This window comes from Hyaena hyaena, unplaced genomic scaffold (assembly GCF_003009895.1).
Source record: "Hyaena hyaena isolate Hyena2069 unplaced genomic scaffold, ASM300989v1 scaffold_99, whole genome shotgun sequence".
Taxonomy (NCBI): Eukaryota; Metazoa; Chordata; class Mammalia; order Carnivora; family Hyaenidae; genus Hyaena; species Hyaena hyaena.
In genome coordinates, this window is record NW_024080731.1 from 273,355 (window position 1) to 285,941 (window position 12,587).

Consider the following 12,587-nt stretch of genomic DNA (forward strand, 5'->3'; position numbering starts at 1 on the left):
CATGAAATTTAAAGTATTTTGGCACTTCCTAGTTCTTGTATTATTTTCAAACGCAGTGATATTAGAGAAGTAGATGGGGATTTCTTGGCTTTTAAACAAAGTGAACTGTTACAAATCTAGTTTCTGAGCCCAAGGTTATAAGGTCATGACAGTGCTGGTGACCGAGCTGAATCACGTTCCAGAGCTAGGTTTTAAATATCCACCACTGACAAGCATGGTGTTTGTTTCATTAGCATTAGTGCATTTTCAGTGTTGCTGAGAAATTACCTGTGCATCTCTAATTAATAAATAATGAGATGTTGAATCTAGAGTATTGGAATTTTATTCTTCACTGTGCAATATTTTTCAATATAGCTTGTGCTTCGCCTTAGTGGATCAGGAAATAGCTGTATATAGGGTCGATGCCTTGCAAATACTTACAAAATAAGCAGTTCCTGTATTAATAGGCCTAAACTGTTGCCAGCCTCTATGGGGTTTAGACTGATCAACCCTCTTAAAAGGAGCAGAACCAGGGGTGCCTGGCTGGCTCAGTCAGAAGAGCATGTGACTCTTGATGTTAAGGTTGTGAGTTTGAGCCCCACATGGCTTGTAGAATTTACTTAAATGAATGAATAAGGATTTTTAAAAAAGTAGAATCCACTGATATATGGACATGAATCCAAATGTGGGCCCTAAAATATGTATTCTTTTTGGGACAGACTATATGGACCCAGTAAAGACACTCTTTTTCTAATAGTTCAATAATAAGATAGGGAGTAGATAGTAAGACAATCTTAACCAGTGAGACATTTAATATATAAGTTTTTATCATGTTTTTTACTGGTAAATACTTCATTTATCTGTTTGAACCACTCAAATAATTATTCCTTGGATTTCTGCCTTATTTATTTTATTTATTTTTTTGAGAGTGAGCATGCACATGGGTGTGCATGTGAGCAGGGGAAGGGCAGAGAGAGAGAGAGAGAGAGAGAGAGAGAGAGAGAGAGAGAGAGAGAGGAAGAGAGAGAATCTTAAGCAGGCTCCATGCCCAGCATGCATGTAAGGCTTGATTTCATGACCTGAGCCAAAATAATGAGTTGGATGCTTTACCTACTGAGCCACCCAAGTGCCCTGATCTCTGTAGTTTTAAAAAGTTCTTTGGTGGGTTATGTCTACTTAAAAATACATTCATGTTGTCACTATCACCCAGTGATGGTTGGGCATTCAACCAGAATTACATAGTTGTTAAGATTTTTTTAAAGTTTTCTTCTTTTATTCCAAGAGAGAGAGAGAGCATGCACATGCAAGTGGGGAAGGGGCAGAGAGAGAGGGGGGGAGAGAGAGAATTCCAAGCAGGCTCTATAAGGACAGTGTAGAGCCCGATGTGGAGCTTGAACACATGAACTGTGAGATCATGACCTGAGCCAAAATTATGAGTTAGACAGTTAACCGTCTGAGCTACCCAGGTACCCCAGAGTTGTTAGGTTTTTATGAGTGAGTAGGATATATATCATAATGAGATGTGTGTGTGTATATATATATACACACACACTCATAGGCACTTAGTACCTTTGTACAATAAATGCTATCAATATTAAATTGTTAGTCATAATAACTTAAATGTATTGGATATAGATAGCAGTTGAAACTTTTTTTTTTATTGAACTTGAAGAAAAAGGTTCATACTTTAACTTTTGACAGTGAATGCCAGGCTTAAACATTTGTACAACATCTTCTTGAGAAAATTATCCTCTCTGTTCCTCAACCAGATGTGTGCTTCCCCAGCCAGAACTGCATCCTTTCTGGGTATCACAGTTATAGGCCCTGGATAGCCATGCATATCAGGGCCCCTAGTTACTTATGTCTTCCTAAGATTGGAAGTCACCACTTCTGAGGTAGGATTAGTACAAGAAATACTCTCTTTTGATGATATCTGATTACATGGAAAGGTAACCAGATTCAAGAAGCACTCTTTCTTCTGGGCCTCTTTATTTCTGAATTGTAAAATCAACTTTTCTGTCCACACATGTGGGTCTTGGATCCATCAGCCACTATATGCTTTTCTGACTTCTGAGTAACTCTGTCTCTTAGCTCACCCTGTGAGGAATTTCATTTTGCACATTAAGAAAGTGAAAAAACTTCAATCAACACAGAGCAATATCTCTTTAAAAAATCTCTACACACTTTGGTTCAAATACATAATTGTATTACTCTTGTGACTGTATTTGTTTGGGTTTAAAACAAGCTGACCATGACCTAGAATTTCAGAAAAGGATAATTCTATCAGCATTCTACAGTAGCCACTGTGATATATGGAAAGACGTAATTCTTGTACATAAGTTTTCCAGATGTGAGAGTATCAATCATAGTAAACCCAATGAGAATTTGTGAGATCCTCTCTGTAGACTTCTTCCATTTCAGAGCAGTGCTCATCAGACATTGATAAATATATTTTCATTATTATTTCCCTTGATTATTAGGTTTTCTCCAAAGAATATGGATTTGCTAAACAAAATCTAAAATTCAACTTGTTAGGGGTGCCTGGGTAACTCAGTTGTTTGAGCTTCTGACTCTTGATTTTGGTTCAGGTTATGATTCTCATGGTCATGAGACTGAGCCCCATGTTGAGCTCTGTGCTGGGCGTGGAGACTGCTTAAGATATTTTCTCTCTCTCTCTCTCTCTCTCTCTCTCTCTCTCTCTCTTCCCCCCCCCCACCTCCATGCCCCTCTCCTCACATGTGTGCGCGCTCTCTCTCAAAAAAATTCAATTTATAAAAACAATATATAAATGATCCTGTTACGAAAGATGCTATTAAAGTAATTTATTACTGACATAGTTCATTATATCAAAGTAACATATAAGAAAAGATTAAAACCATGTAGGTGTGCCATCTGTATTAGTTTCCCAGAGCCACAGTAACAAAGTATCAAAAACAAAGTACCAAAACCAGAAATTTATTGTCTAGCAATTCTGGAGGGTAGAAGTCTGAAATGAGGGTTTTAGCAGGGCCATGCTGTCTCTGAGTGCTCCCAGGGACAATCCTTTTCTTGACTCTTCTAGCTTACAGAATTTGCCACCATCGTTGGTGTTTTTGGCTTCTAGATGCATCATTCGACTGTGGCCATCTTTTCTCTTTGAGTTTTTTTTATAAAAATTTTTTAATGTTTATTTTTCAGAGGAAGAGACAGAGTGTGAATGGGGGAGGGGCAGAGAGAGGGAGACACAGAATCCAAAGCAGGCACCCAGGACTCGAACTCAATGATCTGTGAGATCATGACCTGAGCCTAAGTCAGATGCTTAACTGACTGAGCCATCCAGGCACTGCTCTCTATGTGTTTTTATGTCCTCTTTTTGTGCGTATCTTTTTCTTTGTCCAAACTTTTTTTTTGTTTGTTTTTGTTAGCACAGCAGTCATACTGGTACATGCTAGTGACCTCATTTTAATCCTATTTCCAAATAAGGTCATGTTCTGAGGTATAGTGGGGGCGGTTAAGATTTCAGCGTACCTTTTTTTGGATGGGGGGAATGATTCAACCACCTGAGGCTGGTAATGTGGGTGGTGTTTATTCATTTAGAAACTATATACCGAAATTATATTATGGGATACACATGATAAGCCAGGTAGTTGTAAACAAACCTCTGAATAATCTCTATTACTATTCATTATTTATTCAGTTATTTAAATAAGATAGAGAAATCACATAAATTAAAGCAGGAGCAGAGTTAGCAGAAGTGTGTGTGTAACAAATACTATTGCCATGAACTGTAATCATGTGAAAAAAGGTATCAAATGAGAAAAGATGGCTAATAAATCTGTAGAATGCTGGGTTACATAGTTGACAAAGGGTTCTTTACTGAAAGACTGTTCAGAGCCTTGACTATGCTATCATGCTTTGAGAATATGCAGCAGGAGGGTACAGTGTTTCTCAAACTTGATCACATAACTCTTCATTATCAGTCATCTCAAGGAATTAAATTCCTAGAAAACATTGGAAACCAATTTAGTGTCAAACCAAAATCTAGTTTAGAGAGCAGGTCACTTGCTTTTAACTAGATTTTGGAATACATTGAATTTGTTGGATCAAACACAGAATTCTGTTCACTAGTAAGAATTTTCTTGAATCTGTCATGAAAGAAATTTGCACTCTCTTGAGAAAAATTGAGTAGATCTCCATGAGAGTTTTGTAGATTTCTGTGAAAACTTTTGGTCTGGTTTCAAGGGCTCTGGATTATATTCATAACTATTAGATTACTATACCTTTTTAGTGATGTGTGAAATATTATTCTGGGCCTTGAAAATCTGTATATCCTGTATACATTTGAGATAATACCACATTATTGTTTATATCAACGTGTGGAAACATGAAGCTATGTACTGAATTATATTAGGAAAATTATACAGCACATACACTTCTGTTAGCAGTTTAGAGCAGGAATAATATCTGAACTTCAATTCACTAGGAGAATTTTGGAAAATGAGTTGGCTAAGTGGTAGTCCTAACAGCGTTAAGAACCACAGATAGGCTGTGAGATACTTAAGTGAATAGCCTGGCTCTGCCCAATTTGGATAGGGTATAAGTTACAAATGGGATAGGATTGGAATGTTTCTAGCTCTTAGAATTGTTTTACTACTATTTTTTCTACCTTTTGGAAACCCATTTAGAGTCATGAAGGTACGGCCAATCTGAGGATTAGTGGAGACTCTTAGACCTAATTACCCTCCCAGAATATGGGAATGATAGTCAAAATTTCCTATGGCTTCCCAGGGACAGAATTCCCCAAGAATCATTAAAAAATTGCCCTGCCTGTGGTTTCTTAATTATATCTCCTGCCCTCTAATTCTTACCTTCAGTATTCTATACTTATGCAAAGAGCTAAGTGAGGCCACTTCACCTCAGTGGTTCCACAAAAATGGAGATGACATCCCTTCTCTTTAACCACAGGTCAAATAACTGTGCAGAATTAAACATGAATTCTCTTGATGTCTGAGCCCCAGAGTAAGATCTTCCAAACTTCCAGACTCCAGTATATCATTAAATGTATCTATTTTGAGTTTTGTGAATGTCGCTGTGATTAAATTAAAAAAAAATCATCCTCATTGATATTTGTTTTGTAGTCAAAACATTCTGTGTGCTGACACAGTGTTGGTTGAATTGAGTGAAAAAGTTCCTGATGTATATATGTGTATTCATAGGAAAGCTAAGTGAGTGTTCTGTAGTTTGAAAGGAGCCAGACAGCAGTTCGAAAGGTTACAATGTTCCAGAAATTGAAAGCCACTACATAGACAATGATTTCTTGGGGCTTCTATTGAGTCATCCAGCCTGTGGTGTTCTTTGGTTGCTGAGTAATTCTGGAGGCCTTGATGAGTTCTTCTGTTCCGCCTTAATAATGTCTCAGTTTCAAAAATGAATGTAGTTACTTCTGTATTTTCTAAAGAGTTTTATTTTATTTATTTTGAGAGAGAAAGTGTGAGGGAGAGAGGGAGAGACAGAATCCTATGCAAGCTCTGTGCTGTTAGCACACAGCCCCAGGTGGGGTTCGATCTCGCGAATTGCCAAAGCCTGCCCTGAGCTAAAATCAAGGTGCCCTAAGACTCCTGTTTTGTTTTTGGTTTTTTTTTTTTAATGTCTGTCTCTTCAGATTAACAGCGTAGAAATGTAAAATATTTATTATTATTATCATCTTATTCAAGCTACTCCCTGTAAAGAGAGAAAACCAAGAACTTTCTATTTATTAGAAAAGCAGAGGACATGGGTGCTGGCTTCCATCTGCAGTGACAAACCAGTATTTCCTCTCTACTGAGCTCAAGCAGCAGATTGTTCTTAATATCTGGCTTATAAATGGAAATGCAGCTCATCATCTCAGAAATGTACATTATTGACTAGTGTTCAAACAGTAGTGACTGGGTGGAACACTTTTATGAATTACAGACGTTTTCTGACATTTTGGAAGGAGAAAAGAAGGTAAATTTAGGGCTTATTGAAGAATACCATTGTGGAGTGCATTCATCTTCTGGGAGGAATGACCATGTAGTTGATTCATTCCCAAGCATGAATCCACAAGACACTGTTGTTTTTATTGAGATCATATGCATAAGTTTTTGTTTACCTAAGTTATCCTCATTTAATTGGAACAGCTGTGGAAATGTATTTCATTCACTCAGTTAAGCTTAGAGCAAACTTTTCATTAGAAATCCCATTGAGGACTGGAATTGCTCCTTTTCCCTTAAATCAGGACTTCTCATTTTGAATACAAACTATTAAACTGTGATGTCCCAAGCTTTAGGTCTTCTGTTTTGTGTGTGTAACTCATTGTGACCCAAGGCAGTTGTCATTTAAGGCAACCAGTTAAGATGCTTATTATGGGCAACTTGATGTGTTTTCTGCCCAATCTGGAATGTCTTGAAGCATTCCAAAATGACTTCTGTGGAGAGGTAGCACTCTAAGTCAAAGCAAATCGTGAGGTAGCACTTTTGTTTGTCAGGACTAAAACCATTTACACATATAGAATTTTTACCAGAAAAAAAAAATTATGTGGCCTACAAACTTATTAAGTGGCTAGAATAAAAGCTGACCATAGGACATTTAAATGATTTCTTGTCACTTAAGGACAGGGATGTCAGAGACTGCTCGTGTCGCTGACCCTAGCCATTACCTGACTCCAGTAGTGCAGGTGAAACAACATCTTCAGCAATTTTGAGGAGCTTTCTCAATAACAGTGAAATTAAGTTTTACATCTGATTCATTACAGTTTTAATTTTTTTTAATTTTTTTTTTTTTTTTTTTTTTTTTTTTAATTTCTGAGAGAGAGAGACAGACAGCGTGAGCAGGGGAGGGTCAGAGAGAGAGGGAGACACCGAATCTGAAACAGGCTCCAGGCTCTGAGCTAGCTGTCAGCACAGAGCCCGGCGTGGGCCTCGAACCCACGAACTGTGAGATCATGACCTGAGCCGAAGTTGGACGCTTAACCGACTGAGCCACCCAGGCGCCCCTGATTCATTAAAACTTTAAAACCTTAGTTACAGACTTAAAGGGTATGCATATAATTTGACTGCAATGGCTGTCACAACCCTGTGAAGGAAGAAAGATATTTTCCTCTCCGTTTTTCATAAGAGGAAAGCAACAGGAACAAAGAGGGTACGTGATATTTTCAAAGCTCAGCTAGGATCTGCCTCTAAGAATCTACCACTCCAATTGACCTCATACACTTTATGCAAAAGAATAAATGTTCCAACAGTCTTTAATTCTTTGCAGTTACCTGTGATTTATAAGAAATGAATTCTGGATGGCCTATCAGTTTTAAATGTATTAAAACTGGGTAAAGTAGAAAGATACCAAATTAGAATTTTATTAAAAAATGTTTTAGTTTTGATACGTTTATTTAATTATGTATTAGTTTAGTTAATTCTCTTGATGTTTTTGCCTGCTTGTACTTAGGAAGTATTTGGATGACAGCAGTTCTACTTCCTCTACAGAATTCAAGTAAATGAGATATAATGTATATGAAAACAGTTGGAAAAATATAAAGCATGTCATCATGGCTTATTTCTGGGTGATCGGTGCACTGATTTCTCTTACATTAGTTTTTGTGCTTTGCTGGATTTAAAGGTTTTTTTTTTCCAATTAGAAAATAACAAAATACAGCAATGTAAGTCAGTATTATTTTAAACACTGATACAGGTAAACTGTACAGCCCCTAAAACATTCATCCATTGCAGTGTACATTTCAATGCTTTTTAATAAATCTGTAGAATTGTGCTACTATCACAATTCAGTTTTAGAAAATTGCCATCAACCTCCAAATCCCTGTGGGCATTCTTGTAGTCCATCTCACTTCAGCCAATTACTGATAGATTTTCTGTCTTTATAAATTTACATTTTCTGGATATTTTGTATAAGTGTTATCATGGAATGTGTAAATCTTTTGTGCCTGGCCTCTTTCACTTAGTGCTTACCTCAGAAACATACTATCAGTAATTCATTACTATTTTATTATTATTATTTAAAACATTTTTTTAAATGTTTATTTTAGGGAGAGGGAGACAGAGACAGAATGTGATGGGGGGAGGGGCAGAGAGAGAAAGGGAGACAGAGAATCTGAAGCAGGCTCCAGGCTCTGCGCTGTCAGCACAGAGCTTGACGCGGAGCTCGAACTTGCAAACTGCGAGATCATGACGTGAGCCAAAGTCGAATGCTTAACTGACTGAGCCACCCAGCTGTCCCCCTTCCTGTTTTATTATTAAATATTGCTCCATTTTATGGATATGTCACATTCATTTACATATGAACATTTGGATTGTTTCCATTTAATGGGCTATTATGAATAATGCTGCTATGGGCATTTGTGTACAAGTCTTTGTGTGAACATGGGTTTTCACTCTTCTTAGATTCCTAGGAGTGGAGTTGTTGGATCATATGTCTGTTGCATTTTAAGGAACTGCTAGTCTATTTTCCAAAGTATTTAGATTGGTTTCCACCAGAAACATACAAGTGATCCCAGTTTTTCTACATCCTCATCAACATTTGGTATTGTCTGTCTTGGATTTTGGGTATTTCAGCTGATGTATGGTGGTGTTTCATTATGGATTTAATTTGCATTTCCTGATGAATCATGATGTTGATCACCTTTTCATATGCTTCTTAGCTATTCTTTTTTGGTCAACTATCCATTGAGTTATTTTGCCAATTTTTAAATTGTTTTGTTTGTCTACTTACTGAGTTTTAAGAGTTCTTTGTATATTCCACATACAAAGCCTTAATCAGATATGATCTAGAAATAATTTCTTATAGTCTCTGGTTTGTCTTTTCATTTTCTTACTGGTGTATTTTGAAGTGGGAAGCTTTTTAGCTTTAAGTCCGTTTTATGAATTTTTTAATTTTAGGGTTTGTGATTTTGGAATTAAAGTTATTATTAATTGGTCTTACTATATACTTTGAGTTCAGCATCCCTAGTAACTTCTGTTTAGGTAATTAAAAGATGAAAAATGATGCTTAATAAACTAGGGCATGAAAGATGTCCTGTGAGAAATTTTCTTTATAAGAAATATTAAAGGAAAGAAACCTGAACTGATCTGAAACATGATTGTGAACTCTGTGCTGACACTGGGGAATATCGGGTACCTGTGGACAGTGCTGCTGCCCAGGTACCATCCTGGTTTCATTAATGACCAAGTCCTTGTGTTGACATTGGTTTGCATGAGAAAAATGGTAAAACCTCTGTGGGAGAAATAACCACTATATGCAGCCACTCAGCATGAACACTCTTATGTCCCAGCTCTAACACATATAAGCTTACTTTCTTGTTTTTTTGAGAGAGCGGGTGCATATGTACACCTGTGGGAGTGTGGTGGAGGGGCAGAGTAAGGGGAGGAGAGAGAATCCCAGGCAGCCTCCATGCTGTCAGCACAGAGCCCCACACGGGACTTGATCTCACGAACTGTGAGGTCATGAACAGAGCCAAAATCAAGAGTTGGACACTTAACTTACTGAGCCACCCAGGTGCCCCAAACTTACTTTTATAAAGAGCAAAAATGGGGTTTAACACCTTGCAAAGATTGTTCTGCCAAGGATGTGTCTCCACGAAGTCTGTTTTAAAAGTCTTTAGGGTTTGTATTGTTTGCTTAGTAATGAAAAAGAAAAAAAAAGTAAAAGATATTAATGATTCTTGAAACTCCTTTTCGGAAGCAGCGTCTCATATGGTTTATTTTGTTGCATTTCTTACACACAGAGACGCTATACTATAGATTTTATTTTTCTCTCGCTCTTAACCAACATGCTGGTATTAATACATACCAGGATTGAGTGATGCCTGTGGCAGTCATGGCAGAGGAGCGTGCCGTTAGAGCCTGCTGTAGCAGATTCTGCTGCTGAAGAGAGATTAGCATCATGACAGAGGTAGTGCAGGGAAGAGGTCTGTCTTCTCATTGCTTTTTCTACCTTCTTCTATTAGGCCCACATCAAAACTTGTCTAACCCCTTGGTCTTTGGGTGAGGGCTTTAAGCTAACTTTGATTTGATTTCTAGCTCTTGTAGTTACTCTCTGAATGAACTTGGACAGGCTGTTGAACCTCATAGGCCTGCGATTTCATTGCTTGTAAATGGGGATTGCCATAGCTACTTGTACTGAATTATTTTAAGTAGAGAAAACACACATAGATCACCTAATGTCATGATTAGCATGTGGTAGATACTTTATTGGAAATTGTTATTACTGTTAATGTGTTATTTTCTAGATTCTTGATGATCCATAGAACTCTTACATACAGAAATATGAAAAAGGAAAAATGATCATATTGGAGGTAGAACAAATAGACTGAGCCCTATAATGAACTTTCAGTTGTTATATATATATATATAAAAAAAGAGGTGTTGCTAATTTTTCTCTATTATTCCAGATAGGAATTCATGCAATTCTTTTCTCAAGATACATATTTTTCTTTATAACCTTTAAAATTGCATCTCTAAAAAGTTTGATTTGGAGGCAAAAAGACTGTAGCATGAATGTAGCCTATACTGAGATCAGAGCCGTCTATAAAATCTGTGGAGTGTTCTGAGGTCTATGGAATTCCCATATTTGAGTCATTTATTTTTTCTATACAAAGACCCTCAGAACTTGTGAGGTCAAAGGAGCCAAGACTACAGTATTTGCTTTTCTGAAATAGCACTTCATTTCTGATACTGAGTAGGCATTTTTAAGCCTGAATGTGAAATTCTCTCTCAATTCATTATTAAAAAGGTGCTAAGATCTTGCAACTTTAACATAAAATAAAGTTAAAATTCTATTATATTGCACTAAGCAAAGTTCAAACATCATTAAATAACTTAGACATGAAGTGAATAATTTTTCTCTTGATATGTGTGTATCATTCATTATTAAAGTGAGTAATTTATTTAATTAACAGCTGCTCAGAAGATTGGTTTTTCTGTCTTTTAGATTAATTTTATCAAAAGTGTAGGAAAACTGTAAGATAAAATGACTCTGTTCTCATGCTTAAAATTCCTAATTTCTCTCTAACATATATTTTTTCCCCTCATAATTACACATCTAAAATTCTGAGCTCAAGTACAAATTTATCCATACTAATAGAAGTAAATCTTTCCTTCTGAATTATTGCCTCTTATTGAATATTGTAAGACATTTAATTAGTTCTCCTATCTACCGTTAAAAATACTGCTGAGATATCTTGACAACCATGTTATGTGTTAAAAAAATACTCCCAATTTGTATGAATTTAATGTACATGCAAGTCTTAAGTATTAAAATTAGTTATTGCAACATGTAATCCACATAAGCAGGAGCACACCTCGTATAGGCACTACTCCATAAATGGGGTGTAGACCTTGTATGGCTCCTTCAGGAGAACAAGTGTCCCCCATTAGCCAGAGGATCAAATCTTTGCTTATGCTCAGTGGCCTAAATCAGACTGTCCTTCCATTGAAGGACTTTTGTTTTTCGAAGGATACTTTTGATAGTTGATCTCTGTGTTCGTGTTTTCAATATTCAATACTCCAGACAAAAGAACTAGGCAGTCATGTCATATATATCTGCTTGTAATTGAGATGAGACAAAGACAGGAGAGACGTTGGCTGTTATAAGCGGAGTGATGGACAGTGTTCTTTCTTAATGCCTCATCAGCAGCAATTATAACAAATTACTTAATGCACTCATTAATATACTCAAAACATGAATAGTATTGCATGTCTGTTTAAACACCACCTGGTGGATATCAATAGACCACCAACGATCCTTGGACCATATTTTGATAATCACTGCTTTAGAAGTTCAGATGCTTTGGAAGTGACACAAATAATTTAATTTTAATTTAAAAATATTCTAATGAGCTTTATAACTGCCTGCTATATTTGCAAGTAGAATTACTTTCTGGGATGTTTACAGAAATAGGAAGCCATTCATATTTCATGGTTGGTGCAGAATTTTACCTTTATGATATATATATACATATATATATATATATATGTATATATATATCTTTGGAGTCTGAGCCAAAGATTTTTCTAGTTTCTTCTGAATGATCCCGTATACTTACTTTCTTCCACCTGATCAGTATCGTGTTGGTTAAATTCTCTTAAGTTGACTCCTGAGAAAATTGCAATGAGCTGAACATTTTAATGTGAATAGGAAACTGAGAAAACTATGCAGTAAATAACATTTAGGATATAATAAAATGGCTCCAAGAATGCTGTAAATGCTTTCTATTTATTTGTCCCTATGTAGCTGAGATTGAAATAGATCAAGCTCAAGCTGGCATCGCTGCTACTTTAGTCATTAAACTACAACACGTGGATGCCACTTTATTAAATGTCCTTTCAGAGAACACCTCCAAACAATTTTTGCACTATCAAACAATTTTCAGACACATTGAAGAATCAGATAACTTGAAAATATTTTTAAGATTAGGAATTTTATTAAAAATGGCCCAGTGGAGCAAATCGTAACCTTACAAATTTGGATCCACATAAAGGTGGTAGAGGTGAATAAGATAATGTTCTAAGTTGAAAAATGTCTTTGGCAAGGCAGTTGACAATGTAGATAGGCAGGTAAGTACAGCCTTTGGGGTCCTGAAAAAGAGAGTATTAGGGAACTAAAAG

At 36.4% G+C, this 12,587-nt stretch overlaps 1 long non-coding RNA gene across 1 annotated transcript in view; it reads right to left on the reverse strand.

Moving 5' to 3' along the window:
• Positions 1–12,430: 12,430 nt before the first annotated feature.
• LOC120233978 overlaps positions 12,431–12,587 on the reverse strand; it is a 45,855-nt gene continuing 45,698 nt past the window's right edge. Inside the window, exon 6 of the long non-coding RNA XR_005528954.1 lies at positions 12,431–12,557. This is a non-coding gene — a long non-coding RNA (uncharacterized LOC120233978). The remainder of the gene's footprint in view (positions 12,558–12,587) is intronic.